This window comes from Microcaecilia unicolor, chromosome 1 (genome assembly GCF_901765095.1).
Source record: "Microcaecilia unicolor chromosome 1, aMicUni1.1, whole genome shotgun sequence".
In the NCBI taxonomy this organism is placed as follows: domain Eukaryota; kingdom Metazoa; phylum Chordata; class Amphibia; order Gymnophiona; family Siphonopidae; genus Microcaecilia; species Microcaecilia unicolor.
Window position 1 is genome coordinate 429,691,427 of NC_044031.1, and position 27,324 is coordinate 429,718,750.

At 43.5% G+C, this 27,324-nt stretch overlaps 1 protein-coding gene across 2 annotated transcripts in view; it reads left to right on the forward strand.

Annotated features, from left to right (window-relative positions):
- The window catches only part of RIPOR2 (RHO family interacting cell polarization regulator 2), a 217,654-nt gene that overhangs the window by 38,810 nt on the left and 151,520 nt on the right, over positions 1-27,324 (forward strand). The window contains exon 1 of one of the 2 annotated variants that reach the window (XM_030212158.1): positions 9,805-10,023. The exons of the other annotated variant lie outside the window; for it this stretch is intronic. The gene's annotated coding sequence lies outside the window, so the exon portion shown is untranslated. Of the gene's footprint in view, positions 1-9,804; positions 10,024-27,324 lie in introns of those variants that run through there. 2 annotated transcript variants of the gene reach the window in all.

A 27,324-nucleotide genomic window follows, 5' to 3' on the forward strand; every position in this document is an offset into this window, starting at 1 on the left:
GTATTTCTTATAAGACATATTCTAAATATCAAAAACTTGTAAATACTAATCTATTGCCTCTCTCTCTCTAAATAGTATTTTCTATCTAAGCATTTTAAACTACAATTAATCATATGTCTGGCTCATTCCTTTATTCATTCACTAGTAAAAAAGGCCCGTTTCTGACACAAATGAAACGGGCGCTAGCAAGGTTTTCCTTGGAGTGTGTATGTTTGGGAGAGTATGTGAGAGTGACTGTTTGAGAGTCAGAGTGAAAGTGTGAGTGTGTGAGAGAGAGAGTGAGTCTGGGTGTGAGTGTGTTTGTGAGAGAGTGTGTGTGAGAATGAGAGTGTGTGTATGTGAGACACAGTGTGAGAGAGTGTGTGTGTGTCTGGGCAACAGAGAGAGTGTGTGTGTGAGACACAGATTCTCTGTGAGAGTGAGTGTATGACACCAAGCGAGTGTGTGAGTGACTGTGTGGCACATAGAGAGTGAATGTGATACTGTGTGAGACAGTGTGTGAGAGTGAGAGTCAGAAAGACATTGTATATGAGAGAGAGAGTGTGAGCCGTGCCCTTCCAATCCATGGCCATCTGTCCCCTGCCCCCTCCATTCATCCTTTTCCAGCAATTCCCCTCTGTCCCTGAGCCCTGCCCTCCCAATCCATGGCCATCCATGTTTGTCTGTCACCTGCCCCCTCCATTCATCCCTATCCAGCATTTCCCCTCTCTGCCTGAGGCCTGCCCTGCAATCCATATCCATCCATGGCCATCTGTCCCCTCCATTCATCCCTATGCAGCAATTCCCCTCTCCCTGAGTCCTGCCCTTCCAATCCATGCCCATCCATGCTCCTCTGTCACCTGGCCCCTCCATTTTTCCCTATCCAGCATTTCCCCTCTCTGCCTGAGGCCTGCTCTGCAATCCATATCCATCCATGCCCATCTGTCCCCTCCATTCATCCCTATCCAGCAATTCCCCTCTCCCTGAGTCCTGCCCTTCCAATCCATGCCCATCCATGCTCCTCTGTCACCTGGCCCCTCCATTTTTCCCTATCCAGCATTTCCCCTCTCTGCCTGAGGCCTGCTCTGCAATCCATATCCATCCATGCCCATCTGTCCCCTCCATTCATCCCTATCCAGCAATTCCCCTCTCCCTGAGTCCTGCCCTTCCAATCCATGCCCATCCATGCTCATCTGTCACCTGGCCCCTCCATTTTTCCCTATCCAGCAATTTCCCTCTCTCCCTGAGTCCTGCCCTCCCAATCCATGCCCATCCATACTCCTCTGTCCCCTGCCCCCTCCATTCATCCATTTCCAGTAATTCCCCTCTCTCCCTGTGCCCTGCCCTCCTAATCCATACCCATCCATACTCCTCTGTCCCCTGCAGCCTCCATTCATCCTTTTCCAGCAAGTCCCCTCTCGCCCTTCCATGACCCCCGCCCCCCCCCTCGCATCCATGCTACTCTCTCTGCCATGTCCCAGCCTGGGCCGCCCTCTTCTCCCTCCCCCCCCCCCCTTCGCATCCATGCATCCCTTTTTTTTATTCTTTTTAACTTTACCTCCGTGGCGGTTCGTGCAGCGAAGCGTCAGGGAAGGAGGCGGCGCTCCCGACGTCTACCTAGACGTCGGGAGCGCCGCCTCCTTCCCTGACGCTTCGCTTCCGGATTTGTTTGTTTAGACGCGAGGGCGGGACAGAGACGGCTTGCTGGCTTCACAACACGAACGCCACGAACCCACGAACCCCACGAACCCTTTCAGAACGTTGTCCTCATTAGAACGTTCACGGTGCGTTTTATTATATTAGATAATAGTTTACAGCTGTGCCAGCTAGCATTGGCAATTCACAAGGGACAGAGTTTCATTTCTCACTGACCTTTCCTAACCCTTTTGCTCGACAGCTAGAGTTCAATATAATCTGAACCATCTGGCATACCTTCACTTCACTTACAAAGTAAAAAGTTAGAATTCTAACTTCAAGCTTTTAACAGAATTAACCCTTCATATGATTTCTTATATATGATTATGCCCATGGCTGCTTCAGCTTGACTGTGGCTGCTCGGGCGGAGGCCCGGTTTGGAGCTTCAGTGTTGCGGTCAGGGATTTCTATGTCCCGCCCTGGGTGAGTACTGCTTCGGTACATCCCACCAGTCTATGGATTGATCAGCTTGATGATATGGAAGGTAAAATTATGTATCATACCTGATAATTTTCTTTCCATTAATCATAGCTGATCAATCCATAGCCCCTCCCAGATATCTGTACTGTTTATATTCTGGTTGAATTTTAGGTTCAAGTTTAGCCTTCAGTTACTTCAGGAGGACTTCGTGTTCAAGTTCTTCTTTCACTTGGATTCTTCAAGAGTTGAGACGAGTTTGTGTTACAGTGAGCTGCTGCATTCCTCTCCCCTCCGTTTTACGGGGCTGGATTGAGATTTAAATTCTGCCGGCACTCCCTCCCGCTTCGTGCGGCTGTAGGGCAGCTTTGTACCCCTCCCGCTTCGGCGGTGTTAGGGTCAGTCAGCTCCTCCCGCGGTTGCGGTTGCAGGATAAGCCAGATCCCCCCGCATCGGCGGGTGTGGTGTCCCTCCCCCGCTCCGCGGGGATGAGCTGGACGGATTCCCCTCCCCCACTTGTGTGGGGATGAGCTGGGTTAATTCCCCTCCCCCGTTTCGGCGGTGGTGAGCTGGGCAGAGTGTCCCTTCGTGGGTGTAATTCTCTAAGTGCTGAGTCCTGCGGATGGAGCTTTGATATCGACATACTGAGGAGTTTCCGGCAGCACATGACCACATATAGGGAGGCAAAAGTTTGCTCTCTATCTCCACCTGCTGGTAGATGGACACAACCCACCAGTCTATGGATTGATCAGCTATGATTAATGGAAAGAAAATTATCAGGTATGATACATAATTTTACCTTTTCATACTCTGCTAGCGTTTTGTTTTTTTCTTGTTTGTCCCTTAAAGATTTTCAGTAAACTTTTTGGTTCAGCACAAAAATCTGGCCTGGACTGCATTATTGGAGACTAAAAGAGGGCAAATGATTGGACCTTCTAGCAGTGAAAAAACAGCAAGCATAAGTCCCCGGGGTCCTGTCTCCTAAAGTTCACTGTTACTGTAGCCACAGAGTTGGATAAACACAGTGGTAGATTAAGGCCGCCAGGAAGGACCCTCTATGAGAGGGAAGTCCCATTTCAACAATGTTGGGGACAGGGGCGTATCTGCGTGGGGCCTCAGGGGCCTGGGCCCCCGCAGATTTCGCCCTGGACCCCCCTACCGCTGCCAACCTTCCCCCTCCGTTGCTCGCCTACCTTCGCTGGCGGGGGACCCCAACCCCCGCCAGCCGAGGTCCGCGTCCTCCTGCCGCTGCCGGCTGCCTTTGGTGCTTTCATTTGTCCATTGAAGCTGGCGCCGATGAAAGTTTCTTTTGAGTCTGACGTCGCTGCACGTTGTACGTGCAGGACGTCAGACTCAGGACGTCCTGCACGTACAACGTGCAGCGACGTCAGAGTCAAAAGAAACTTTAGTTGGCGCCAGCTTCAATGGACAAATGAAAGCACCAAAGGCAGCCGGCAGCGGCAGGAGGACGCGGACCTCGGCTGGCGGGGGTTGGGGTCCCCCGCCAGCGAAGGTAAGCGAGCAACGGAGGGGGAGGGTTGGCAATGGTAGCGGCTGGGGGGAGGGGGATCGGCAATGGCGGCGGCGGCGGCGGGGGGGGGGGGCTATAATGTGCCCCCTCACTCTGGCCCTGGCCCCCCCTACCGCCGCAGTTCAGATACGCCCCTGGTTGGGGACTTGGTAATCTGCTCTTGGAAAAACTTAAGAGTTACCCTATTGGGTCAGACCATAGATCCAACTATCCTGATATCCTGTTTCTAACAATGGCCAGTATGTAGTGGAGTCCCAAAAAGTAGCAAAATTCCATGCTACTTAACCTCAGGGATGAGCAGTGGCTTTCCCCATGTCTGGTTAAAAATGGTTTATGGACTTTTCCTCCAGGCATTTGTCCAACCCTTTTTTTTTTTTTTTTACTTATCTTCATTAACTGCTTTTACCACTTGCTCTGGCAATAAGTTCCAGAGCTTAACTATACACCGAATGGAAAAAAAAATACTTTCTCCTATTTACTTAGTACCAGATGCTTACAGGTTTCTGCAAACCCCCTTTGACAGTTGATACTGGGATGAGGCTTGGGGAGTCACTCTTGGACACTTTTAGATATCACTGCTTCTTCCCTGTGAGTAGATGTTCCTAGCAGGATAACAGAAAGAACCCGGATCTTGTAAGAGCTCTGTTGCTTTCAGCGATGCTAGCCTACCTGATTTTCTTGGCAAGACAAATCCTCAGCAATCTTAACTCACTTCCTTACCTTAATCATGCATAGCTATAGACTGCATGCACCCAGAGAGGTTAAATTAGCAGGAATAAATAGGTGTTCATGTATTTATCTGGTGCAATAGGTGGGAAATCCTTTCAACATGGCATTGGTGTGCTTATGAACACCAGAAAACAGAATTACTGATTTCTCCTTAAAACTCAGGCTTTACTTTTAAGGCAGAAGATGTTTGCTGGCAGCTCTGTTCTAAACATCTTCTTTAAAAATTACAACCAATTCAAAATATGGCAGCTCTATTAGATACTTGTGGATTAAGATAAGGGGGCTGGGTAAGGATTTATATGTTTTGAATTATGGTCCTTTGTTTAGGAGGATCGGTCAGGATTTAGAGAGCTGGACCAAACTTAGGGGCCATTTTGCCAAGCTGCAGTAAACGGGGTCCTGCAGTGGCATCTGCACGGGGTATGCAGTGCACCAAGGCCCCCTTTTCCCACAGCAATAATTAAAAAAAAGGAAATGGCCTTGCAGTAAGTTAAACACTTGCCCTATGGCCATTTCCTGGGGGAGCCCTTACCATCACCTATTTAGAAGGTGGTAAGGGCTCCTGTGCTAACCTGGTAACCAGGCAGAGCCACCGGGTAAGCCCCAGGCACTAAAAATATAAACATAATTGTCAAGCACTGGAAATGGCGTGTGATGGGGGCAGGAACTACCATTGGGCTCCTGCGGTAGCCCAGTGGTAGTGCCGAATTGGTGCATGGCAAGCTCCCTAGTTTGTCCTGGATGGGGCGCATTCAGACAGTAAAAATGATGGTATTGCCCTGGTTGTTATCTTTTCTCCACCCTGCCTAAAGGGATACCAGAGAGGGATTTTATTGAGCCCAACAGATGCTCTCCTGGTTTATCTGGGCGGGCAGGCACCTGTGGGTGGTGGGAAGGATATTATTGCTAAATAGGTGGGAGGGTGGTTTGGCGGTACTGAACGTGAAAAGGTATTATCAGGCGGCCCAGCTGCGGGCCATTGTGGCCTAGCAAACACAGGAGGTTAAACAATGGGTGGAGTTGGAACAGGAGGAGGAGGGGAATGATATCCTGGTGATGCACCTCCCCTGGCAACCTAGGAGTAGATGGCTGGGGAAGGAGGGGGGGGGTCCATATCGGAATCTTACTCTATGTAATTGGAAGAGAGTGCGGGAGGGATTGTTAGGGTAAGGAAGTACTCGTGGTATATAGACATACGATACAATGCAGAATTTTGCCCTGAGAGGGAACAAGCTTTGTTTTGTAGGTGGGAGGCAGACGGGTTAGTGTGTTTGGGTCAGTTTTTTGATCCGTTGCAGGAAGAGGTGAAGAGTTTTGGTGAGCTGCAATCTCAGTATGGGTTGCTGCCTAGGGATATATTCCCTTATCTAAAGGTTAAGCATTACAAATGTAGCTCACAGATTTGAGGCGGGGGAAAAATGATTTTGAGAAATTGCTGGGACCTGTGGTACAAAAGGGGGCTATCTCTCAAACCTATCATTGCCTAAACAAAAGGGGAGATCAGAAGTTGTTAGATTAGGAGAAGGATACGGGAAAGGTGTTGAGTGTGGTGGAGTGTTGTATAAAGTATGGCAAAGGATTAGGAGCTTGGGAATCCCTGCTCTGATTGTAGAGAATGAGTATAAGCCAGACCAGCTGCCCATTGGAAAAGATCTCTTCTATCGGACTACAGACTATGGTAGTGTGGAACCTGGGTGATATGTATAGATTGTCTGCACTTCATCGTTTTCAGTTACAAAAAGTTGAGAAGAGATGGAGCTGTTTTGAGAACTGGAAAAACTGTAATGGGGGATGAGAGGGTGGACTGGATTGGTAGTTGTGGGGGGGGGGGGGGTTCTGGGGATGAGGGGTATAGTTTGTGTAATGGGTAAATGCGTTGAAGAAATGATGCATCTACTGTTGCTTTATATTGTTTTTGAAAATCAAAATATGGCAGCTCGATTGATACATTCCACAGAAAGATATGACAAAATTACACCTCTGTTTATAGCGCTTCATTGGCTGCCTATGGTTCAAACTATTTACAATGATATTCAGTATATTATACGGGGGGGGGGGGGGAGGGGGGCTCATTATATATGCTGAATATGATATGCATTCCAGATAGTGATAGGATTGGTACATTACAAAATTAATTGTTATTGCATTTCCCAGATCCTAAGCAATTGTGTTCTAAAGGGAGCCTTTTCTTCAGGGTTTCCTTATCAAGTGTCCATTATTTGGAATTCATTAGCTCCCCAAATAAGAATGTTAACAAAATTATGTCGCATTTTAAAAAGCTTTGGAGTAATTTAATTTTAAGAAATTTTTAGAAGCAAAGTATTGAACCTACTTGTTGTTTCAGCTCAGAAATTATCTGGAATCCACATAGAACTTTCATAAGAACATTTTGTAATGTAATGTTTGAAGGCAGATACCTCTTTCACCCCTTGTGTGATTCAGTAAAAGCTGATTTTTGTGCACAGCAGCTCCCAGAGGTCACACTTCTTTGACATCTCAGCCTCTGTTGGATTTAATGTTGTCTTTTGGACAGTCACGCTTACAGCAGTATCTATGAACGCCAGAGTGGATGGCCCTTCTGAAGAGTGAATAGGTTATGAGGCATGAGCTTTCCAGTACAGTGTGCACCAGATGCATGAAATGCAGTGCATGAGGTGGGTGAATATAAGTAAAAGAGTGGATGGGGGAGGATGCAAAGTACAGAGAAGACATTGAGAATGGCACTGAGCAGGGTATACAAAGGGAGTGACAGTATCAGCCTAGTGTAAACTAATTGACCACTGTGGTAGGTGAGAGAAATCTACTTGTTTTGACTGAAATCTGATGGTATTTGAGGTGCACATTGGTCTCGGGATGCTCATTGTAGGCAATCTTTGAAGTACTGAGCATTTTCTGTTGAAGGTGTGACCTTTGCCTTTGAAGTAACATTTATTTTGCACCCCCCCCCCCCCCATGCAGGCATTGTATATACCAAAACATGTCAGGCATTTATTGTGACATCGAAGGGAGAAGTGGCCTGTTGGTTAGTGTAGCAGGTTGCAGACCTAGGGAACTGGGTTAGACTCCCGCTGCTGCCTGATGGCTAGCAGTGGGTTGAGATGCTAGGGAACCAGGTTCAGTTCCCTCACAACTCCGTGTGACCCCGGGTAAACCACTTAACCCTCCATTGCCCCAGGTGCAGCAGTAGTACAATGTACTACTTAGATTGTGAGCCCACTAGGGACAGTCCCAGTACCTGTAAAATGAAACTAACTACTTAGGTCTAAGCAGTATATAAATACTTGAATGAATGAATGAATGAATGAATTTGCACCACTGTCAGAGGTTGCTTTCTCAATAAGGATGTTTACATCTACAGCCACGGTTGATAGTGTGCTGCTCTTATTTTTGGATGAGAGAAATCAGAAATCTGAGCATAGTGAAATCCACTCACACCTTAGTGGGTCATGAAGCCATTGGCAATATTCAGGCCTAGGGTAATGGTATGAAGCTCTGATTGTGCTTGATGTCTCAGTAAACTGGCTAGTCTGTGGGGTTCCAGTAGCATCTTTGTTGTGTTGGAGTGTGTCCCTGTGGTCATGTCACTGGAGGCACGAAGAGACTTCAGCTGCACAGTCTGTAGTTCTGTCACAAAGTTGATGAAAGAGAAGCTTGAATTGAATCTTTGAATAAGCAGTTACTAGGGAATGTAGGGGTCAAGGTGAGATGCAGCAGGAAGCACATAAGAATGAGATCATTAGGCAGTGGAGAATTGGTGAACATAAGTTGGACACATGGGAAGGGAAAGGAAATGGGACTTGATATACCGCCTTTCTGGGGTTTTTTGCAACTACATTCAAAGCGGTTTACATATATTCAGGTACTTATTTTGTACCAGTGGCAATGGAGGGTTAAGTGACTTGCCCAACAATTAAGGCTTCAACCCCATACGACTGGAAAAATAGGTTGACCAGATGAGCCACTTGGCCTTGATCTGACTCAGCAAGGCTTTTATGTTATCATACCTTATTCCTCATTTCTCCGTCACAGCTGCCTTGAGCCTGTCACCCCCTCTGCTGCTAAGTGTGACTTGCACAGCTGCTTCCTGCAGGTATCAGTTTCTCGGAAATGTTGCTAAACCACAACTCTTCCTCTGTGGAAGTATACTTCAATAAAATAACAAGATATGCTTTAAAAAGGACATGTGAAAAATTGTTTATATTAAAAATTCATCCTTGTAGGGTTGTCCCAATAGTACTTATTTATTTTATTTTTTTCAGCTCATATATTTTTCATTAATAGTTCAAGGCAAGTTACATTCAGGTATACTAGATATTTCCCTGTCCTTGGAGGGCTCGCAGTTTTAAGGGGCACTTTTACTAAGCTGCATATGCGTCTATCCACTCCCAACACGTGCCAAAATGGAGTTACCGCTCGGTTACCACATGGCTCTTGCAGTAATTTCAATTTTGGTGCGTGTCCGATATGCGCGTCCAAAAAATAATTTTTATTTTCAGACGTGCATGTTGGACGCACGCCAAGTTGCATTTGACTCGCGTAGGTCATTACCACCTGTTACCACATGAGACTTTACCGCTAGGTCAATGGCTGGCAGTTAGGTCTCAGACCCAAAATGGACTTGCAGCCATTTTCATTTTGCCGTACATCCATTTTTGGCAAAAATTTTAAAGACATTTTTTACAGGTGCGCTGAAAAATGATTCTGTGCATGGCCAAAACACGCGTCTGCACTACCGCAGGACATTTTTCAGTGTGCCTTTGTAAAAGGGCCCCTAAGTGCAGTGGCTAGCCTGTCCCCCCTCCCCCCCAGGAGAGAAATCAAGAAACCAAAGACCTGGTGGCTGGGAAAAGAATTGGGATATGCACTGTGAGTGGCCACAGGATCTGAGTTTTATACAAGGCAGAGAGGACAAAATCCTGGAGAAGTGCCTGAGGAGAGTACAGAGAGGTAGCTTTCATTCGAGAAAAGCAAGGATCATCTGTATGAACAATGCACTTATCTTTGACATTTCTTTCTCCAAAGTCATTCCTTTTTTTTTTTCTGGAGTACTTTGTGGCTAAAGCAGCAATTATACCAATTAATTTGTCACTGCAGTTTCTTGTGAGATATTTTGAGCAAAATATAGCATGTCACACTAGATCAGCCAACATGGTACAACTCAAAGCCACTGGAGTCATCCCTGTGGAGCAGGGATGCCAAACAGCCGCCTCTTCTGTATCCAAGGAAATGCACTTGCTGAAGTGTCTTTGAGGACCAGGTGCTTGAATGAGCTGCTGAGAGGAAACACACAGGCTGCTCTACTTAGTGAGAAGTGGATGGTAAGCAGCTGCCTCCAGCTCTCTCCACACAGCACACATGACACCACCGTCGACAATTTCTCTTTCTCTCACTCCCCCCCAGTTACTGTACCAGAGAGAACAGTAGCTGCATGAGCCAGTGCGAGTTAGACCAGCCAGTGACTAAAGACAAGCTGTTTTTTCTTTCTTTCTTTTTTTCTTTTTTGGTCATTTGCTTGTTTTTGTGGACATGGAGCTAGCTAGCACTACCTGAAGACAGCTAGAAAATCCCAGGAACATTTACGATGACACTTTTCTGGCCAAGAGGGAGTTTAAGCAACGAGCCAGGGGCACTCTAACCTCCACCCCAGCCATGGAGTGAGGCTGCAAGTTTAGGTAGGTACCTGGCTGCTGCTTTTACTGAACACTACTGCAAGCTGAAAGGGGTCTGAATGTTATTACTCAGTTCTATTAACACATTTTTCACTCCATCTTTTGCTGTAATTTTGTGTGTTAGATATCCTGTTGCTGGGTTACCATACTGGAACAAGAACTGCTTAGCTAACTGTTGAAATGAACTGAGATTATAAGAGGGAGAGGAAAGAATAAAGGATGAGGAAAGAAAACGAGAAACAGAGGGAGGTCTATGTGGTCGTATTGAAACACATATGTTAAATTAGCAACATTTGAAGAGATTTGTAGGAATACAAGAGTTAGACCGATAGCGGTGAAGTAAGAAATGTGCTTCAGAGCAAGACCGTGGAGTATACTGGTCTGAAAGGACCAAAATGGGCTGGAGATAGTGTTGTTCTGCTATGTAGAAGAGCTGGGTTCAAGTGCTAAGCCTGACATCTGCTCTCTGGGCTGGCCTAGTACTGGAGATATTTCTGTGGCAGCATTCACTGCACCTGGTGAGGCAGGAGTCTCAGCAGTGACACCTAGTGACTGGAACCAAGGTGCATGAATAAGGCAGTGAAGGAGTCATAGAGGTTCTTTTACTAAGCTGCGCTCAAAAGTGGCTGGTGCTGCTGTCAGTGTGTGGGTTTCTTGCTTGCTGCAGCCACTTTGCAGCAGTGAAATGGCCACATTTGAATTTTTTTTTTTTGTAATGGCCACACTCTAATTTCCCTATTAGCATGTGGCCATTACTGCCAGGAGCCCTTACTGCCACCTATTTAAAAGGTGGTAACCCCCTCCCCCCGCTACTCCTGTGCTAATTTGATAGCATGTGGTAATGTGCCCGATTAGTGCAGGTATGCCTACTCTCTACCCCCAGACACGCCTGCCACGCTGGATTAGCACATGCTAAGCAGAACACTATCGCAGGATGTCTCAGCGCACCCCATGATAGTTCTCTTTTATTGCACGGTAGGCCTACCGCGCCTTAGTAAAAAGTCTGTGTTCCCTGACCAGGAACTGCCAGTACGATGGCCAGGTTTGGTAGGAGTAAATAATAGAAAATAACATAACAGATAAGTTGTTCATGGGTAGTTGCAAATGATGGTGCCTAGTCCCACAAAACCAAATCTGACTGAGCTGGAAGCTCAAAGTAGGAGAAACCTACTGGGCCAAAAGAAGAAGTAATAAGATATTCTGAAACAGTAAATCAAAATTTATCAACGTGCATAAAATTGAGGGATATCTACTTACCACCACTGTGAAATACTCAGATAGAAAAGACTAGCTGTAAAGGATGGGAAGACATGAATACAGCAGAGTGTAGTACAGCTCCCCAGCATCGTTAGATCTTTCTACATGGAAATGCGGTGGATGGAAATCTAAAATGTGGGACTGGCTTCCAAATAGTCCTGAGGTTGTGGATATTCAGTGAATAACATAGACCCATGATTCCCAAACCTGGTCCTGGAGGCACCCCAGCCAGTCAGGTTTTCAGGATATTCACAATGAATATTTATAAAACAGATTTGTATGCACTGCCTCCACAGCATGCAAATCTTTCTCATGAATATTCATTGTGGGTATCCTGAAAACCTGACTGGCTGGGGTGCCTCCAGGACCAGTTTTGGGTACCACTGGCCTAGGCAAAGAATGGTAACTGATACTGAGTAGAACAGAGCATACTGCTCTGTTTAAACAAGAAGTCATTTTTTTCCTCTAGATCAGGGGTTCTCAACCCAGTCCTCGGGACACACCTAGCCAGTCAGGTTTTCAGGATATCCACAATGAATATGCATGAGATAAATTTGCATGCACTACTTTCATTCTATGCAAATCTATCTCATGCATATTCATTGTGAATATCTGAAAACCTGACTGGCTAGTTGTGTCCCAAGTACTGGGTTGAGAATCCCTGCTCTAGATGAACAACTAGGAAGACCTAATTAACTATTCAAGTCTTCATTGGAGCTGGTTAATCTTGCACCCATCCATTGTGTGGTCTTTCTGTTGGTGGCAACAGTTACTATGTTGTCATGAAGAGGAAGCGTTGGGCTCCTACGTTATTTCCAGAAAGTCTTCCTTTTCTTTACCTCTGTTGTACCACAGGAAATGTGCTAGATGTTGACTAAACTTTCAATCGTACTAGAAACTGGGTAGAGACCCACACCTCTCTGACCATGCCCAACCGTACAACTCACATCAGATTACTTAAACAACTATTTAGACATATTTATAAAACTGTATTGGGCAGGGCTGCTCTTCAGATGTATGTGTGATTAACCTATTCATACCCTTTCATAAATGTAACAGAGAACTCAACATTAGTACTCATTGATGACCAAAGATGCACCAGAACCTTCAAGGAGCATTCTTACAACATTGACCATATTCAGTAGTGAGGGGTTTGTTTGTTTGTTTGCTTGTTTGTTTGTTTGTTTATTCATGCTTTTATCCCACAATTATCCAAAATCGAGTTTTGGTTCAATGTCGCTTATATTTAACAGTTGTTAGAGATTATATTGATTCAATTACATTTACAAGGTTGTAAGATGCTGTGTTTTACAGTGGTTGGCAAGATAACTATTAGTGCATATGGAATAGTCAGTGGGTTTCTTGAGAAGATACAGAATAGGGGAAATTTTTTTGACTAAGACTCAATATTGCTATAGATTGCACGTGACTTAACTAGTATAATATGGCCAATGTACAAAAATAAGATAAACAAATGTAGCAGTGCCTAGTTCTCTACTTTGGTCAAATTTGAGTGATATTTTGCCCAGTACTATCAACATTAGTAAGAAAATATATTTGAGATTATATTTAGAAGACCCAGAGATTCATTTTCAAAGCACATAGACTTACAAAGTTCCATAGGTTACTATAGGGCTCATTTTCAAAAGAGAAAAACGTTCAAAAAGCGGCATAAATCTGCATTTGAACGTTTTTCTCACAAAAACATCCATATTGGTATTTTCAAAACCAATTTTTCTATGAAGTCCATCAGAAGTGCATTCAAATCAAAAGGGGCATGTCAGAGGGGTGTTAAGGGCGGGATCTGGGTGTTGCTAACACTTGGACATTTTTCTCCCATAATGGAACAAAACAAAAACATCCAGGGCTATAATTTGGACATTTTGGTCTAGACTTGTTTTGTTAACAAATAAGCCACAAAAAGTGCCCTAAATGACCAGATGACCACAGCAGGATTAAAGGAATGACACCCCCTTACTCCTTCAGTAGTCATTGACCCCCTCTCATCCCGCAAAGATGTAAATGAAACAGTACATACCAGATTCTATGACGGCTTCAGATGTTATGGTCAGTCCTATTAGAGCAGCAAAAGGGTTCCTGGAATAGCCTAGTGGTCGGTGCAGTGCACTGTAGAGAGGGTGACCCAGGCCTATAATCCACTCTATTGCACTTGTGGTAGAAGGTGTCAGTTCCCTGCCCCCCCCCCCCCCCAAACCTACTATACCCATATATAAGTGAAACCTGCAGCCATAAGGGCTATAGTAGTGGTGTATAGTTGGGTACAGTAGGTTTTTTTGTGGGTTTTAAAGAGCTCACCATGCAATATAAGGGAATAATGGTGAGATGTGTACCTAGGACCTTTTATGAGAAGTCCACTAGGGTGCCCCACTTCTCTGCTTGGATGCCTGTGTGGCCAGCATACTAGGAAGGCTCGTACTTTTTGGGAAAAAGGGTCTAAAAAAATAGATGCACTAAGCACAACAACATCTAAAAAATGGTAATTTTCAAAGAAAAAAAGAAATGTTTCTGGTTTGAAAATGGTCATTTTCACTACTTGATTTTTGGGCGTTTTCAGCAAAATGTCCAAAATCGGATTTAGACATCACATTGAAAATGCCTTTCCATGTAACTATTCTGCTTATTTTCGAAGGAGATCGCCGGCCATCTCCTAAACCTGGCCAAATCGGTATAATCGAAAGCCGATTTTGGTTGGGTTCAATTGCTTTCCGTCGTGGAGCCGGCCAAACTTCAAGGGGGCATTTCATCAGGGTACAGAAGGTGGGATGGGGGCGTGGTTACGAGATGGCCGGCTTCGCCCGTTAATGGAAAAAACAAAGCCGGCCCTGACGAGCATTTTGCCGGCTTCACTTGGTCCTTTTTTTTTTCAGGACCAAGTTTCAAAAAGGTGCCCCAACTGACCAACTGGAGGTTTTTTTTTTCAAGCCTCTATGCTAGCCTCAAATGTCATACCCAGCTCCCTGACAGCAGTATGCAGGTCCCTGGAGCAGTATTTAGTGGGTGCAGTGCACTTCAGGCAGGTGGACCCAGGCCCATCCCCCCCTACCTGTTACACTTGTGGTGGTAAATGGGAGCCCTCCAAACCCCACCCAAAACCCACTGTACCCATATGTAGGTGCCCCCCTTCATCCCTAAGGGCTAGGGTAGTGATGTAGAGTTGTGGAGAGTGGGATTTGGGGGACTCAGCACACAAGGTAAGGGAGATATGCACCTGGGAGCAATTTTTGAAGTCCACTGCAGTGCCCCCTAGGGTGTCCGGTTGGTGTCCTGGCATGTCAGGGGGACCAGTGCACTAAAAATGCTGGCTCCTTCCACGACCAAAGGGATTGCATTTGGCCAGGTTTGAGATGGCCGGGCCCAGTTTCCATTATGGCTGAAAACGGAAGCCGGCCATCTCTAAACCCGGCGTTATCTAAATCCGGCAATCTCAACATTTGACCGGCCCCGACCGTATTATCGAAAGAAAAGATGGCCGGCCATCTTTTTCGATAATACGGTTGGCTCCGCCCCTTTACGGAGCCAGCCCCGGAGATCAACGGCGCTGTTTGATTATGCCCCTCCAAGTAAGTCTAAGTGCTTTGAAAATGAGCCCCCCCCCCACCAATGTAACTATATTTGGCTGCTATGTAGTCTAAAGAAGCAGAATACATGTCTGATATAAAACTCTTTTATTCAACAATAAAAGTCATACAAAAGCCCGACATGAGTCACGTTTCACCCTAACACGGGGCTGCATCAGGAGCAACTATAAACTAAATAAATCACAACATAAATCACATATAAAATAAAACTATTCAACCATAAAAATTAAAAAAAATAAAGATAAATTGTACTCACAGTAATTCAGCCAATATCATACATATCGTACAAAAACATTAAATCATAAGTTTGATAGAGTCACTCCAAAACGACTAAAATATATATATCAAACTATGTTAGCCAAACAAATCCATCTAATAACATACATAACAGTCAGCAATAAAATATTGCAAAAATAAGTGGGAATGCACCAAACAGCGTAACACAAATCCACACAGATGCCAGCATACCATGAAGCACAGCAGCGTCTAAGCAACCAACATTCATTCATGCATAAGTGAATATCATCCAAAATGATTACATTCACACACTTAAACTAATTATGAAGGACCTGTTTTCATGAAATTCTGTTTGATATTTGTGCCTACCTTATCGATTTAGATTTAAGTATTTTATTATCGCATGAACTTTGAACTCATGAGAGGAAGGGCTTAGATATTGCTTTGCGTGATCTGCAGATTACAGCCTCATAAGAACATAAGAATAGCCATACTGGGTCAGACCAATGGTCCATCTAGCCTAGTATCCTGCTTCCAACAGTGGCCAATCCAGGTCACAAATACCTGGCAGAAACTCAGTAGCAACATTCCATGCTACAGCTGATTTTGCAGATCTCTTTCCCTGGTGAATAGCTACACTTTTACTCTATACTACTGCATGAGAACCACTATTAAGAGAAAGGGTTTGATGAGAGGGTTAGGGATTTGACAGGTGCTCTGGGAAGAGAAAAAACAAGGCCTGGCAGCTCAAGCCCTTAATAGCACAAGACAAGAAAATAAATGAAACCAATTGCCACAATTTGTTACCTGTTCTAGTTGATATAAGTGGTGTAGTCAGAACTGATTGGTGTGGATGAAGAGTGACATGGGTGGGAACTAGACAGTGCAGATGATGACAGTTCTTTAGATTTTCTTTTCCTTTGCTTATGTTGCTGATGATGATTGGGTGGCTTGAATCCAAAGCAGGAGGGCCACAGCCTACTCACTGCTATGGCCTTGATTGATATATTAGTGTATTTCTTTACATCCCATTTGGGTGGATTTTTGCATCCATCGTATTATTTTTGTGGCCCAGTAGTTTCCCCCCACTCCTTTATACTGCCAGATCAGTTGAAACTAGACTTTACTGGGCTGCAGTGCTTTGAGCTTTCTTTTGAAAAACCTGGTACACATGGACACTATAAATATGTCTAGCCAATAGGTGTCAATGGTGAGCAAAAGGCTGGAATACCTTTGCCCAGAACACTGCCTCTGCTTTATCCTCACTGGCCCAGGAAATAGAAGCTGCACTCTAGGATCTTCCACATGGAAGTGTACGGTGCTGCAGCTAAGTCACCAGACCAGCCATACTTTTCGATTACAGCATCAATAAAACTAATACCAAAGAAAAGAAAAGAATTCAGAACAAAGAAGTGCCACAAGATTATTCTGAGAACAAGGAAGGATCCTTTATTTTATTTTATTTTTATAAAACTCCATTAAAAATCCGTGTAAATCTAATCAATCCATATTGTTCAAGGAAACAACTAATATTGTAATTTCCACATCATGGAGAGAGAAGAAGCACAAACCAAATCATAAATCAAAGCATAGGTGTAGATCACCGCATAACGTTAAAGCATCTCCTCTTCTTAAAGATCTACCTTGGTTACCTATCAATGAAAGAATTTAATTTATGCTCTGTGTTCTTGTTCATCAGATTCTTTATGGGTATCTTACCATCTTATACGATAGATTTCATTGTTATCACCACGAAATGCTACCTCATCTTCTACAGAATATTTCATATTACATTTCCCAAGTTGTGAAAACTTAACCTACAAAACTATCCATAATGCTAATTTTTCTTACCAAAGTACAAAAATCTGTAACTCATTAACCAAGTATATCAGACACTCAGTTGATCATATGTTATTTAGAAGTTTAGTTAAAGCCCACTTCTTTAGATCTGTGTTCAGCTATTATGGAAAAAAATTAATAGTTGTATTCTTGTATTAATTGTCTTGTAATGCTTCTTAATTTGTTATGTATGCCGCATTGAACCTGAGCTTTCTTGGGAAAATGTGGGGCAGAAATGGCATAATAAATAAAATAAAAAACAAAAGCAGATCCATAACACTTCAACTCAGTATATCACTCTACATGTCTCCAACCTAAAGAAAATACATTTTCTTTGCACAACCTTATTTACCCTTTAAGAAATTCTCTAACCATAGCAGCACAGAGACAACACACTTAAATTCCCTGATGGGTAATCAAGCACTTACAAGGAAGATTAAGAAAGAAAGACATCCCAACTGTTACCACTTTAGACTTTGAAGGGAAGAAATTGTTTTCTACATGCTTAAGTTACCCTAGACATATCAAGGAATATGTTAATCTTCTGTCAACAGAAAGCAATATCCTTTTTCTAAGAAAAGTAATTTCAATACATTCACTTTGGGGTAATTTTACTAAAACTTCGAACGCTAACAAAATCAGTGCTCATTGAATGCTAAGAAACCGATAGATATTAAATGTGCTTCTTAGCATTTAGAATGCTAATTCCACTAAGGCACACTAAGCTTTAGTAAAAGGGCCCCTTTATCAGATTCTTTAGCACAGGTGATAATCAAGGTCAAACCGGAGAAAATATTTCTTCACTCAACATGTAATTAAACTCTGCAATTTTACCAGAGAATGTGGTAAAATCAGTTAGCTTAGCAGGATTTTAAAAAAGATTTGGATAATTTCCTAAAAGAAAAATCCATAAGCCATTATTAAGATGGGCTTGGGAAAATCCATTGCTTATTTCTAGGATAACCAGCACAAAAGCTGTTTTACTGTTCTGGGATCTTGCCAGGTCCTTGTAACCTGGATTGGCCACTGTCGGAAACAGGATGCTGGGCTTGGTGGACCTTTGGTCTGTCCCAATATGGCAACGCTTATGTTCTTAAGGTGGCCCTAGAAGAGAGATCATCATGAGATGATTCCTAAAAAGCTGTTAAATCACAGTCTACATCCCTGACCATCTGATCCACACCTTCCTCAACATCTGTTTACAATAATCCATTTGAGAAAGCATAGTGTAATTTAGAAATAAGAATTTAATCTACATCTAGTATCCTCAATATTTCCTGAAATTATTTTTTTTCAATAATATTATAGGTGACAACAATCTTGTTAGTGAGAAATTTTAAATTCTCAGATTTCTTACCATACACCAGGGGTTCTCAACCCAGTCCTTAGGACACACCTAACCAGTCAGGTTTTCAAGATACCCACAATGAATATGCATGAGGTAAATTTGCATATAAGGGAGGCAGTGCGTGCAGATTTCTCTCTACATATTCTTCAACAGCTCATTTTGTCCATGAAGCAACGAACTGTTCTTAACATGAGACACTGATGCAGAGTTTATAAATGTCATTTCAGATTCCATAATAGACAGCTGGGTTTCTACATGTTGCACTCAGGTCTTGTTCACAAACTTATTATGTTTCCTGGTTGTAAAAGAAGAAACCTGAGCAGAAAAACTGTAACCTTTTATTAGTATCATCAGAAACAAACGTCCAGACAGCCTTCAGGGAAATCTGAGCATCCTGCAATGACCCAGAACAAGGCAGGGAGACTCCTGACTCCCTAGTAGGAATACTTACCTGGGATGCGGGACAAACCTACTAATAGGAGAATCCATCACAGGAGTAGAAGATGGTGCAATGGGAATGCAATCATACAGGGACCTGAGACTCTCCCAACTCTGCTGGTGGCAAAAGGGAAGGGAGTCCTATCTATAAGGCTAATTGAGGCATCAGAGGGTCACTTCTTTCACCTTCCTCTTGTCCATTATATGTAACCAATCATCCAGAATGTCAGTAGAACCAAAGGGATAAAATGCTGCCCTTTGGTTATGACCCTTCAGTCATGCATCCATGGCTGTGCCACAGGGAGACTACTTGATGGAGGAGTGTCCTAATGGTTAGTATAGCAAGTTGCAGACCTGGGGAACCAGGTTGAATTCCCACTGCTGCCTGATGGTCAGCAGCAGGTTGAGATTCTGGGGAGCCAGGTGCACTTCCCTCTGTGACCCTGGGCAATTCACTTAACCTTCTGTTGCCCCAGGTACAGTATACTACTTAGATTGTGAGCCCACTAGGGACAGACTCAGTACCGGTACAATGAAACTGTAAACAACTTAGGTCAAAGCGGTATATGAATGAATGTATGGATGTATATAAGAGAGATGGTGCCTCCAGATAGGATCAGAGGGGTGGAGATAAATCCCCAGCAGACCCAGTTCAACTTTATCAGTGTTTGGCTTACATTCCAACCAACTCTACAAGCACAGTTCCATCTCTTAGGCTCCGTGCTGGTAACTGCCTTCTCTCTTCAAGGAAAGATAATTTAATTTGGCTTTTTCTGGGTATATCTTTGAGTGGCCCTGTTGCCTTAAGAAAGTAGGAGAAACAGATGGAAAGGAAAGCAATTGTCTATGAAATGTTTATGTAAAAAGTGTAAAAAGCAGAGAGACTGAAAAAATTTTAACCATGAATTGTCTTCTAAAATTTAGTGAAAAAAACCCAACATTTTAAAATGAGTAGAAGCAGAGAAAATGGTGGTAAATAAAGACCATATGGCCTATCCAGTCTGCCCATCCGTACCATCTACTATCCCTTCCTTTCCCTTAGAGATCCTCTTTGCTTGTCCCATGTTTTCTTGAATTCAGATACAGTCTTCAACTCTATCACCTTCACATATTCACCACCCTTTCTGTAAAGAGGTATTTCCTTAGTTTACTCCTGTCTGTCCCATTTCACCTTTATCCTATACCCCCTCATTCCAGAGCTTCCTTTCAATTGAAAGAGACTTGCCTCATGTGCATTTATGCCATGGAGGAATTTAAATGTTTCTATCATACCTTCTCCTGTCACCTTTCTTCCAAAGTATACATACTGAGATTAAGTCTGTCTCCATACACTGTATGATGAAGACCACTGACCATTTTAGTAGCTGCCCTCAGGACTGATTCCATCCTGTTTATATCTTTTTTGAATGGCAATCTCGTTTGTACACAGTATGTTAAATAGGATCCCACCAGAGACTTGTACAGAGTTATCACCTCCTTTTTCTTTCTGACAATTCCTCTCCATATGCACCTAAGCATCCTTCTGGCATTTGCTGTTGTTGTTTTCTACCTATTTGGTCACCTTAAGATCATATTTTTCAAAACTAGCACCCTCGTTTTCAATACACTGTTCGGCATGTCTCCTGAATATATGCTACAGCTGATTGAACTATCCCCAAGCCCGGAAACCATCTACACGACTGGATTTAGTTATCTGTGCTTCAAATGGTGGAACCCAATACCTAAGGCCATAAGAAGCATTATTAATTATATTCAATTCAGAAAAGAACTGAAGGTCTACCTTTTAAAGAAATTCTATAGGTAACTTCACACGGCAATTATATTTACACCACTTTGTAACTGTAATAAACCACTGTAACTTTGCACAACTGTAATTTGTAAGCTACATTGAACCAAAATTTGTTTTTGGATAATAGTGGGGTACAAGAATGAATGCGTGAATGAATAATAAATAAGATAAATCACCCCCAAGTCCTGCTTTTCTTCCATCCACAGAAGTACTGCTCTCTCAGGTTTTTGCAGCGGATGCATAACCCTGAATTTGCCACTTTTGTACTTCATTACATCATTAACATATCTAAAAAATGTCTTGTTCCCCACCCCACCCCACCCCATCCCTATTTTACCCTATTGGCTGACTCCATTCTAATCGTCTATGGATAAAGTGATGTGGTAGTGCACTTTTAGAGGTAGTCCAATAGAAAATGTATCATCTGATTTTCTTTTCTTTGATTTTGCTTTATTTTTGTTCATAATCTTCTATGGACACTGACATATTTTGTATTGTATGTAGCACCTAAGCAAACCTTCAGCCTTATGTCCCCCTCAATTTCACAGTAAAACTCAATAATCCTGATAGCCCCGATATCAGCCCTCCAAGAATGATCCTGTAAACACACAACATTGTTCACCATACTTTTAAATATTAAACAATTAAAACCACACGTTAATGGTTTCTGAATTTGTGTGGTTGGCAGGATCAATTTTTCTTTGACTATAGTTGCTCCTTGCTTCCCCCCTCCCCTCAACCAGGAGATGCCACCTCAGGCAGCTACCTGGTTTACTTGATGGTTAAGCTGACCCTGACTAGATATATCAGAAAAGAAGAGGCCTTGGGGGTTCTTGGGGCCTGGATTGGCTGCTGTCAGAGACAGAGTGCTGGGCTTTTCCCAGCATGGCAGTGCTTATGTGCTAAGAGCAGACCAGTGTAATAGAATAAAACAATATTCATTCAACACAGGTGAGAAAAACTACAACTCCCCTAATTGCCCAACATGCCCATGTTTCACCCTATCAAGGGCTGCGACAGGTGGCTTAACATAAACCAGCGGGAGCAATTCAATGTTATCCCTTTCTGGTTGATACAAGGCAGCAAAAATTGAAGGCTCACCAGCATCAGGCTGCTTCTCTCACAGCAATTATAGCCTGTCACTAGAGGCATTACTAGGTGGGTCGCCAAGGGAGTGGCCTGCTCCCCCAAATGGACTTCTGACGGCGCAGGTGACTATTTTTCATGCGATCTGTTGCGTTTAAAATATGTGCCAGCCCTGTCATGGTCTGCTCTCCGCTCCCCTCATGCCATCAACCTGGCTATGCTTCTGCCTGTTGCACAGATTGCTGCCATATGAAAATAACTATGATAGTTATTTGCACATTGTTCCTGCTGGTTTATGTTAAGCCCCTGATGCAGTCCTTGACAGGGCGAAACGTGGTCATGCTGGGCGATTAGAAGAGTCATCGTAGTTTTTACTCATCTTTGTTGAATGAATTTTGTTTTATTCTATTACGCTGGTCTGCTCTTCTTTTTTGCTGGTTTGGATTTTGCAGACCGCTTGCCTGTGTGTTTTTTTTTGGGGGGGGGAGGGGGGACCTGACTAGATATATGCCAGAACAGAGTGAAGACCTCTGTTTTGAGTCCTAGTGGTAGCGTCCCACACAATACTGTGAATCTGCTGTACGGAGAGTCTTCAAGTCTGCTTGAGGGTAATTTTATAAACATTGTCCTACATAAATGCTAATAAACGCATGTATAATGCCTCTTATAAAATCACCCCATTCGTACAAGTACAAGCATTTGGTATAAGTGTGTTCTGGGTGGTTTGGGCGGAGAATGGGCAGAGTCTTCATTTAGGGCTAGATTCTATATATGGCATCATAAAAATTGGCGCCGAAAAAAGTGCTTTTCATTATGCCACACTTAAAGTTAGGTGTGCTTTATAGAATAGAGCTTATACCCGGGAGTCGCACCTATCTTAAGGCATGGCCAATTGCACCAGCTGAAACATGGTACAAATGTATGTGCATAATTCCCGTTATTCCATAACAATGTGTGTCAATTTTAGGAACATCCCCGTTTTGCCCATGACCTTGCCATCTCCATGCCTCCTTTTTCAGATCATGCATAAATTTTAGGTGCCTACATTTACATGTGTAAATGCAAAATTAAATCTCATTAGCACTTATTGGTGCTAATTAGCTCATTATTCAGTTAAATTGCACTCACAATTTTGGTGACTTTTATAGAAATAAGGGGTTAGTGTGTAAACTTTATAAAACATGTGCATACGTATACACCTGCTTCTGAGCAGGTGTCAGTGTATGAGAGTGTATGTTGCCTATGATTTCTACAGGATTTGTGCTAGTATTTTATAAAAACACATAGGGGACATTTTTGATATGATGTTTTGCGCTAAATGTCCCAAATCCGAACAGCAAATGTAACCATTTTTGAAAAAGCAAAACGTGTATCTTTTTTTCAAAAATACTGTTTGGAACAAGGTTTTGTGCTCTGTGAGTTTATCTTTTCATGACATTTTCGGAAAAAAAAACGCACAAGTGAAAAACGTAGAAAATCAAGCCATTGGGATGTAGGAGGGGCCATTATTTTTTGCAGACTGGTCCCCTAGACATCCCAGGAGAGCAGTGGGACACCCTAGGGGGCACTGCAGTGGACTTCACCTAAAAGCTCCCAGCTACACATCTTGTTCCCTTGTCTGCTGATCCCTCCAAAACCCACTACCCACAACTATACACCATTACAGTAGCCCTTATGGGTGAAGGGGGCACCTATATGTGGGTACAGTGGGTTTCTGGATAGTTTTGGAGGGCTCACAATTTCCACCACAAGTGTAACAGGTAGGAGGAGGTATGGGCCTGGGTTCACCTGTTTGGTTTTGTTCCATTATAGCTGTAAAACGTCCAAGTGTTAGGCACACCCTAAGCCCGCCCTAACCCCACTTCTGAAATGCCAACATGCCCCCTTCTGATTTGGACACACTGCAGACGAAATGCATAAATAGACATCTGCAAAACCGGTTTCGAAAATACCGATTTGGACATTTTGAGAAGAAATCCATCCAAATGGTGCTTTAGGACCCTCTTTGGACATTTTTCTCTTTTGAAAATGAACCCCATAGGCACTGTCTATTTATCAAATAGTCTGCAAATAGGCAGCTCTCTACCTTGTCAGTCATGGTAACATTTTGTGAAATTACCCTGTAAGTGTTTGTGAAGCAGCATTAAAGAGCAGCTTCCTGCATATGGAGCTGATAGAGACTTCCAGAGCCTGGAAACTAATCTCACAGTGAAGCCCTTATGAAGAGTGTCTGATCAGTATGGACCTGGAACAGTGAGCACGAGGGAACCTTCTCAGCACTCTGTGAGGATAACAACCAGGATTTCCAGGAAATGTTCTCTAGCAAATGAGTCAGAAGGTTGTTTCCTTAGAGAAGCAGCATGCTTGAAAATTTCATAGCTGTACTTCTGAGCAGTACATATAACACTGGAGCATGATATCTCAATGATTTTACTATTGAACTGTACTCTGTAATCCTGAAGCTCCAATTCAAAACCATTAATAGGAGAAGGTTTATTCTAGAGAAACAGTGGCATGCTTGGATATCCTTAAGTCCTCCATGAGAACCTTATTTAGAAAGTGAGTGACATCAAATATCTCTGAAATGGAATTCTGAAAAATCTCAAACTGTCCACTGACATATTCCCTGTGGAGAAACTCAATAAATATTTTGTGTGTAAAGAAAAGCCAGAGCAGATGAAAAAACAACTTTGGAGTTGTCCACAGTTATTTCTGGTACTGGATCCAGCTATCAGTACTATCACCCTTCCTTTAGGTGCTTTTACCCACAATTCACTATACCATCTGATTAATCACTTTTTAAAGAATCTATTTCTGTCCACACATTGTATATTCTGTACATTTAGGCTACACTGCCACCCTGTGGCATGTATCAGTTAATCCAGATCCAGTTGGCCAGGGCACTATTTATAGTTAATTCCCCGCTTCTCCCACATTGGATGCTCCCTGTGTTCATTTCATGATTCAAGATGTAAGCTTTTTCCCAATTGGCTGCTTCTTCCACTCCTCCCCACCACCCCTCCCCTTCAGGCATATTGTAGAAGTTATTATGGGGCCCTTTTTCTAAGCCGTGTAAGCGTCTATACGCGCCCAATGCACATCAAAATGGAGTTACCACACAGCTATCACATGGCTCTTGTGGTATTTTCATTTTTGACATGATTCCAATATGCATGGCCGAAAAATAATTTTTATTTTCTGCTGCGCCTATCAGATGCGCGCCAAATGGTCATTACTGCCTGGTTTCTGCGTGAGACTTTGAAGGAGAAGGCCGGCCATCTTCCGACACAAATCAGGAGATGGCTGGCCATCTCCTAAACACGGCCAAATCGGTATAATCAAAAGCCGATTTTGGCCGGCTTTAATTGCTTTCCGTCGCAGGGCCGGCCAAAGTTCAAGGGGGCGTGTCGGCAGGGTACCGAAGGTGGGACAGGGGCGTCGTTAAGAGATGGCCAGCTTCGGCCAATAATGGAAAAAAGAAGGCTGGCTCTGACGAGCACTTGGCTGGCTTTACTTGGTCCATTTATTTTTAGGACCAAGCCTCAAAAAAGTGCCCCAACTGACCAGATGACCACCGGAGGGAATTGGGGATCACTTCCCCTTACTCCCCCAGTGGTCACCAACTCCCTCCCACCCAAAAAAAATTAACATTTTTGAGCCAGCCTCTATGCCAGCCTCAGATGTCATACCCAGCTCCATGACAGCACTATGCAGGTCCCTGGAGCAATTTTTAGTGGGTACTGCAGTGGACTTCAGGCAGGTGGACCTAGGCCCATTCCCCCCCTACCTGTTACACTTGTGGTGGTAAATGTGAGCCCTCCAAAACCCACCCAAAACCCACTGTACCCACATGTAGGTTCCCCCCTTCATCCCTAAGGGCTATGGTAGTGGTGTACAGTTGTGGGGAGTGGGTTTGGGGGGGTTTGGAGGGCTCAGCACCCAAGGTAAGGGAGCTATGCACCTGGGAGCAATTTCTGAAGTCCACTGCAGTGTCCCCTGGGGTGCCCGGTTGGTGTCCTGGCATGTGAGGGGGACCAGTGCTCTATAAATGCTGGCTCCTCCCATGACCAAAGGGCTTGGATTTGGCCGGGTTTGAGATGGCCGCCATTAGTTTCCATTATCGGTGGAAAACAATGGCGCGATCTCTAACACCGGCCATCTCTAACGTCGGCCCCAATCGTATTATCGAAATGAAAGATGGCCGGCCACCTTGTTTTGATAATACGGCCGAGTATGCCGCTTTACGGGGCCGGCCTTAGAGATGGCCGCCCATATAGATGGCCGGCCCCGTTCGATTATGCCCTATGCGCACTAGGTCAATGGCTGGTAAGGTCTCAGACCCAAAATGGACACACGGCAATTTTGATTTTGCCACACGTCCATTTTCGGCAAAAATTTTAAAAAAGGCTTTTTTTACAGTTGTGCTGAAAAATGATTCTGTGCACGCCCAAAATTATGCCTACACTACCGCAGGCCATTTTTCAGTGCACCTTAGTAAAAGAACCCCTACATTTCTGTTATATGAGCATTATACTGTGCTGTTTTAATGTGTATATTTCTAATACTGTATCATGTCATTGCTATTACTAGGATTTGATTTGCCTATCTCCAGGTTTACCTCATGGATTGTATGATATGCTTACATTTGGTCAATTTACTATTGCTCTATCTATTGTACTTCACTCTGGGGGAATATCTTCATTAAGATGGTTAATAAATCCTAATAAATAAATAGCATAACATAAAATAAATACACCACATGCTGTTAGATGGTGTGAACTGGGCAAGTTTTGGGCGCAGAATGGATGTGGACTCATTGCAGTTAGCATATGGCGCTTTGCCGAGCAGTCATATATAGATGTACCTACATGTAAATGAAAGAATGTTGTATGCCAGTTAAGATTTTGTGGGTACACAGAACACAACATGCCATGGCATGCTCCACTGGCTATTGTCATACAGCTAATAAGGTTCAAATATAATACCTGCCTCACTATTAACTTTCTGTCACATGTGTTACTGGGATTTTGGATTTAATTAATGAAAGGGCTCAGTTACTCAGACCCAACCATGTCCTCTCACTCTGCTTGTTTAAGAGCCAAACTTACACAGAAGACAGGTGGACAGAAACATGGACTGGCTCTCCCACCCACAGACCTGTAGCAATGGACAAGAAAATGGCTTAGTTTAGTTTATTCAGGCATTTACTATACCACCCTTAAAGTACAGGCATCAGAACAGTGTATGAAAACAAAATATATATAATATGAATATAATAACACACAAATATTAAAAGAAACAGGAGATGAAAACGGTAATGGAATTCAAACATGCGTGGGATAAACACAAAGGAATCCTGTATAGAAGGAATGGATCCACGGAATCTTAGCAGAGATTGGGTGGCGACGCCGGTAATTGGGAAACAAAATGGGAGCTGGGCAGACTTCTACGGTCTACGCCCTGATCGTGACTGAATAGATAGGGATGGGCTGGAGTGTAAATTTTAAGGGGCTTCGATCTTAGCTTCAGAGCTTAGTACAAGAGCAGTACTGGGCAGACTTCTACTGTCTGTGCCCTGAGAAAGGCAAGGAAAATCAAACTCGAGTATACAAATAAAGTATCACATACCATGTACAATGAGTTTATCTTGTTGGGCAGACTGGATGGAGCGTACAGGTCATTTACTATGTAACTATGTAAATAACACAAGT